This window comes from Phyllostomus hastatus, unplaced genomic scaffold, assembly GCF_019186645.2.
Source record: "Phyllostomus hastatus isolate PE091 unplaced genomic scaffold, TTU_PhHast_1.1 phas_contig_210, whole genome shotgun sequence".
Classification (NCBI taxonomy): Eukaryota; Metazoa; Chordata; class Mammalia; order Chiroptera; family Phyllostomidae; genus Phyllostomus; species Phyllostomus hastatus.
This window is the reverse complement of record NW_025333737.1, coordinates 26,915,600-26,922,633: the sequence shown is the minus strand read 5'-3', so window position 1 is coordinate 26,922,633 and position 7,034 is coordinate 26,915,600.

The following is a 7,034-nucleotide window of genomic DNA, read 5'->3' as shown; positions in this document are numbered from 1 at the left end:
TGCCATGCTTCAGTTTGCAGCCCGAGCTCAATCCACTGAGCTATGCCAGCCAGCCATGACTCATTTTTAATTAGAAAGTTTTAATTTCAGACCATTCTATGTGGCTACTTTGGGTCTCTGAGTTTGTATGGCCACCATGTAGGCCTCCTCTGAACTTGTCAGGTTTAGTATATGGCCCCTTTTTCACCTGCATCTGTCTAAGCCCAGCCTCCCACCTGCCAAAGATTGGCAACCAGTAGAGTTGTTTCTGCCTAGGTTATCTCAGGATTGGTGAAAGATCACACAAAAAATCGCCTTTAAGTTCCCGAACCGTAGTGATTTTAGAAACACACTTAGAACTAAGCCCAGGATTCTTGTTGCCTATGTCCACCCCCTCTTCCTTCTTGAGAATTTTCCAGATGCTTGTTTCAATGCCAGTGAAATGTAGCTGCTCCTGTGAAAAGGATTTATTCCCAAGGAATAAGATTTACATAAGACTACAGATTACTGTAGACATAAGATTACTTTCTTTTGAGGATAGAATTTTTTTCTGGCCGTTGAGGGGAGACACCCAAGGAGGAGAAACAGGCCTTTCTCAGAGCACCTCCAGTCTAAAGAACTCATGGAAGAAGGCAAGATTCACATCTATGATGGAGTTGGTCCAGGAAGATTTCCTAGAGGATGGAAACTTCTACCACATTCATGGGGAATACTGTGTCCCGCAAGTGTGCCCAGGGCATCAGGCTGTGCTGTGAAAGGACACCGGTGAAACTGCAGGTGAAGGGACTAAAAAAAAAATCCTCCAGGATGGTTTTTACTTGGAAGTGAAAACATTTGAGCTACAGTAGACGCAGAAAGAAACCTTATCTGAACTTCCCTTATTTGAGAGTCAACTGCCACAACCCCCATCTCCGGAGAGACTGCCAGTCAGACTCAACACATGGACATTCCAAAAACACTGTGTAAACAAGTCTCATCGGAGCCTTCCGCATTTTGAAGCCCTGCACCACCACCACCCTTATTAAGCTGGTGTGTAAACCTTTATCCCTAGCTACTTGGGGAGTTACTAAGTGCTCTCATATGCAGATAAATAAACTTCATTTTTTTGGACCTAAGTTGGTAGAGGGAAAATTTTCCTCCCTACACAGAACACTGCCCCTTTACTTGCTGATCTGCCCAGGCAGGAGGCTAGAGGCAAAGGCATGACCTTTAGCACCAAGAAGACACAGAAAACCTGCTACAAGGTTCATCCTGGGGGGTGGGAGATGGAATCAGTGGCCCCGTCTGCTGCCCTTCCAGAAGCCTCTCCCATCCTGTCTGCTTTCCTCTTCCCTTTTCCTCCAGGTGGCCTGAGGCTCTCTTGCCCTTCCCCCTCTCCAGGTCCCCGGGGGCCCAGGTGACCATCATCAACCGGCCACCCAGCAGCTGCTTCCCTAAGACCAACTGTCCCGCCTCTGTTCCCCTCCCCCACCCCACCTTTCTCTTTCCCTAGTGTCCTACCAATCTGCTCTGCCAAGCTCTGGCTTTGTGGACTCTGGTCCCTCCGGAGTGATATTGTGATGGAAATGAGGGAGAGGATGCGGAAGGGAGCGGCAAAGATTTACGGTTTCCATTAAAATCCCTGACAACCGATTATTTATGAAAGGACCGGCTGCAGTGGGAGCTGATAGGCCAGAGTCTAGCACCCCTGGCCTTCGGGGTGACGACAGGAGCAAACACGGGGTGAACAGCAAAGCAGGCTGGAGCCCCCATCAGGCGTTCCCTCCAGGGCCGGAGAGGGACAGCTGGGGAAACCAGAGAGCGTTGGTGGTTTGTGCCAGGCACACCAGCAGCAGAAAGCTCTCCCTGGCACTCCGCCTGGCAATTGCAGAGCCTTTCCGAACCTGAGTGTGAAAGGGTTAAGCAGTGTGTTGGCGGGTCCTTCTGGTCATCGAAAAATGTGCACTGCGTCCCCTCCTCTGAGCTTCAACGCAGAGGCAAGAGTGTGTGGGAAAAAAACAAAACACCCAGGTGTGAAACTCTTGTTTTCACGGCCCTTCTGTTCCTTAGGCACCCGCCTGACTAAATAAATACTAAGGGATAACAAAATCCTCAGAAGGTTGTTTGCTCCACAGTTGACACACAATCTCTGTTTCTCAGCTTGAGACTCTTCAAGTAGTTAATGGTGGGGGGCGGGAGTGAGAGCGCCGCTCCTCTGAAGCAAGGTCCCTCCTAGGAGCCCTTCCTGAGTCCGTCAAAAGAAAGTCTGGGTACAATGTATGTACCAGGGGTGGGGGAGGGAGTGGAAGTGAGGCAAAGATGCTTAGTTAGATTTTAAAAAATTACTACTTTGGCCTTGGCTGGCGTAGCTCAGTGGATTGAGTGTGGGCTGCGAACCAAAGTGTCGCAGGTTCGATTCCCAGCCAGGGCACGTGCCTGGGTTGCAGGCCATGGCCCCCCAGCAACCCCACATTGATGTTTCTCTCTCTCTCTCTTTCTCCCTCCCTTCCCTCTCGAAAAATAAATAAATAAAATCTTTAAAAAAATTACTATTTTGCTTTTAAGTCAGCAATGTCTGATGGAACGTTGTAGAACTGTGTATAATCACGAATCAGGAGTCTTGTTAAATCAGAAGAGATCTTAGAGACACCCTGGTATTTCTCTTATTTTCAGATGAGGAAAGTGAGGCTCAGAAAAAAGTGTGGCTTCATGAAGGCCTTGCGGTGGATTGGTAGAGCATGCTTCTTCCTTCACACACTTCGTACTGTTCTCGGGGAGATAGAAACAGAAGTCACTGCCCAGCGCCGCTTTTGCGTTCTTCGTTTTGACCGGTGTCTGATGGGTCTGAGAGAGCCCCCGGGGACAGGGCTGCGGGGCCACCAGCAATGGAGCTCCCCGGCTTCCGCTGTCATCTTGTCCTTTTGCATCTTCCCTTCGCGGCTGGGGAAACAACTGTCCCTGAATGGTGCTGTTCGAGTTGTTGTTAGGGCATCCTTTTCTGAGTGTGGATCAGGCTCTTGGAAACAAGTTCTATAGAAAGGACCCTGCCCTGGCTGGTATGGTCCAGTGGACTGAGCACTGGCCAGTGAACCAAAGGGTCACAGGTTCAATTCCCAATCAGGGCACATCCCTGGGTTGTGGGCAAGGTCCCCAGGAGGGGGCACACGAGAGGCAACCACACATTATTTCTCTCCCTCTCTTTCTCCATCCCTTCCCCACTATCTAAAAATAAAATGAATAAAATCTTTTTTAAAAAATGAAATAAATATTAAGAGAATCTTTTTAAAAAGGTAAATCCATGACCCAGACAGATACAACAATGAACGTGTGTTAAAGACTTAACTCATTCAATGAGGAGGGAATTAGATAGAAGCTTCAGCTACTTCAAAACAAGCAGCTGACTGAGAAAAGGAGTGTTGAAAAGAATTGTAGAGGCAAAATTGGTTTCTTCCCCAAAGAAAAGAGGGTAACAATCAAACCTCTATCACACCAGAGAAAAATGGTTGGTTGTCTAGCAGTTAGGTATAGTTTACACAGTTGCAAAGTAATTCCCAAGGAATTGGTTTTGAGTCAGCTAGTTTAAGGAAGAGTGTTCAACGGACAAATTTTCCTCTTCAGGCAACAGTCTTTAAAACATGGGTGGGATGTGAGATTTGGGAGATTTTGTTTGTTTAATGTAATTTTTAAAAACAAAGATATCTATCCCAAATTTTTAAAGGGACCATTGAAAACATCTTTATGTATTACAATTCCTGCCCTGGCTGGTGTGGCTCAGTGGTTTGGGTTCCGTACCGAAAACCAAAAGTATGTACCACACACCAAAAGGTCGCCAGTTTGATTCCCTGTTGGGGCTCCTGCCTGGGCTGTGGGCCAGGCCCCCCCATTGGGGGCATGAGATTGGCAGCTGTATGAATGTTTCTCTCGCACGTTGATGTTTCTCCCTGTCCCTTCCCCTCTCTTGAAAAATAAATAAATAAAATCTTTTTTTTATGTCAAGACTCCCTAGAGTGTTTCATCGGTGACTTTGCTTGCCAGCACATTTCAGAAATGTGATTAGCACGAGGCACACCTGGCTCCTGTCTCTCCTCAAGTGTATAAAAGCCACAGATGACCTGAAAACAGGTAAAAGCCCAACGGTGTCTCAAGCTAATTAGTAGTCTCCTTCCCATTGATTGCCCAATCTTCCTCTTTGTCCAACCTGGACATGGAAACTATCTGAATTTTGTAAGCAATAAAACTGCGGAGTCTGGGTGGTTACAGAGACAATCAGCTTCAGAGAGAAAATTTCTCTCACTTTCTTTTTCAGTGGAGCTGAGAGGCCACAGGCCAGTCACTGCTAGTGGGCAGGACTGGACAGGACTGGGCAGCCCTGGGCAGCCCTGGGCAGCACTGGGGCTCAGGGCAAAGGTGAAAGTAGCAGCTGCCGCTTGGGCCCCTTCTCCCAGGCTGCCTCCTGCATCTCCTTCCCCGAGTCCACGCCCCAGGTACCCAGATGCTATAGGTCTGCACTAGCCAGGACAGCAATAACATATGGCCATGGAAATTTAAATTCTATAAACATCCAGTGCCCAGTTGCAAAAGCCACATGTCCACAGGTGTTAGTGCTTACTGGATCAGCTAGCACAGGCATTGCACGTGTCCGTCACCGCAGAGACTTCTACCTGAGAGCCCTGCGGTAGGCGAGCACCCCTCCCTCCATCTCAGATTTCTCTCCCATCCTTTTTCTGCTTGCCACGCTAGTTGCTTGTTATTCAAATAAATCAAATGTCGCCTCTGACAGTGACCAAACTTTAGTTAGGTTCCTCTGAGCCCTTTTCTTGTCTAGGCCTCAACTCTGGGCTTCTGTGTTCTGCCGTTCTTGTCAAGTCCAATCCTACTAAAAGTCTTATGTTAGTTTAGAGAGAATCCTCTGCCCTTGATATACGATCGATCCCTAGCCTGCCTTCAGCAAGAATCGTATTAAGTCAAGGCCTTGGCTGGTGTGGCTCAGCAGATTGAGCGTGGACTGGCAAACCAAAGTGCTGCGGGTTCAATTCCCAGTCAGGGCACATGCCTGGGTTGCAGGCCAGGCCCCCAGTAGGGGGTGTGCTAGAGGCAACCACACACTGATGTTTCACTCCCCTTCTTTCTCCCTCCCTTCCCCTCTCTCTAAAAATAAATAAATAAAAACTTTTTAAAAATCTCATTAAGTCAGTTTAGCAAAAATCCACCCTACCCTCTTAATAATAGTTCATCTACTGACCCCTTTACTTGACTTGATGGCTGTAAGTCCCAACTTGCCCTTACTGTACTTGAGTTGAGCACAATCTCCCTCCCCTATTGTACTGTTCATACTATATAGTCCCGAATAAAGATTTTTTCTATTTTTTTTAGATTTTATTTATTTATTTTTATAGAGGGAAGGGTGGGAGATAGATAGATAGAGAGAGAGAGAGAGAGAGAGAGAGAGAAACATCAATGTGCGGTTGCTGGGGGTCATGGCCTGCAACCCAGGCATGTACCCTGACTGGGAATCGAACCTGCAGCATTTTGGTTCGCAGCCCGCGTTCAATCCACTGAGCTACACCAGCCAGGGCTTTCTTTCTATTTTAAGAGGCTTCAGAATATTTTTTTCTTTTCATACCTCTTTTATGAAACCTTCCTCCTTGCCCCTAGGAAAAATTAGTTCTGTGCTCTCTTTGCACTATGTGAATTCTTCTTCTAAAGACAGTATCGCTAGACTTTACGCTCATTTATGCATTTGTCTTTTTTACGGATTGTTGAACTCTCATGAAAAGCACAATGAGTGCAGCAATTAAAATGCAGTCACTGGAGTCTGAATACAGGGCTCAAAGCTTCCTGATGGAACTTACTAACTGTGTGAACTTGAACAAGTAACCTTACATCTCTAAGCCTCAGTTTTCTCATTTGTCAAATGGAGATAATAGAAGTGCTTTCCTGCCCTGGCCAGTTGGTTGGGCATCATCCCACAAACTGAAACGTCACCAGTTCAATTCCCCACAGGGCACATGCCTGGGTTGCAGGCCAGGTCCCCCGTTGAGGGCTTGCAAGAGGCCCCAGATCAATGTTTCTCTCTCACATCGATAGTTATCTCCCTCTCTTTCTCTGTCCTCTCCCCTTGCTCTAAAAATAAATAAATAATAGTAAATAATAAAAGTGCTTCCCCTGCAAAGATCAAATGAGACAATCCGTTGTTTTAAGCACAGAGTGACTCCTCCCCCCTCACCCCACCCCCAGTCTTTGACTCCAAACTTAGCAGTCAGAGGTAGAAGAAGGAAATCTTCTCTCTAGGTCTGAATATCAAGTCCCATTCCTTTAACATCCAGTTTTAAAAGGGTTGTACTTGCAACCTCCCCTTGACACTTCCATTGGAAATAAATCAGATTAACCTTTTTTATTCTGTGCTATCAAATTTAGCTCCCCCAAATATCAACAAAACAGTCTGTTGATAAGACAAAACTGAGTTTCTTCTTACCACAGTAAGGAAGAACACTACCTTGGCACAGCTGTGGTGGTGGCTCAGAGGTGGCAGGCCAAAGCTGTGGTATTGAGACTTTAAAGTTTAGCGTTGGGGAGGGTGGCAGGACAGGAATTGATTAGGATTGGATAAGGTCATGATATAATAGTTTAGGATCGGTGGACACAGCGAAGCACTGATTTTGAAACCAGGGTTCTCAGAGTGTACAGAACTGTCCTGTGATGCTTCCTATTGAAGACTTGATGGCTCTCTAAGAAAGTTTCTAAAATGAACAATAGAACAATGAACAAATGAACAATGAATCTGCGTTTTAAACTTCCAGGCCAGAGTGTTGTAAAATAGTTGTCGTGTTAATGTAGACAGTACGCTGCGTGTGTGTAGGAAGTGGCAGCTCTCAGTGCTTGCAAAAGCTCATAAGTAAAATGAAAGGAAATGTTATCTAGGATACTGACTGCACTTATCCCTGCAGACAGAGTTTAACGTGGAAGAGCACTATTCTGGTAAAGCAGAAAGTGATTGGAACTTTCAACAGCAGCCCCTCTCCCTGGTCTACTCATTTCCCACCATCTCTTCGCCTCAGTTGAATGCCACCAGTCTT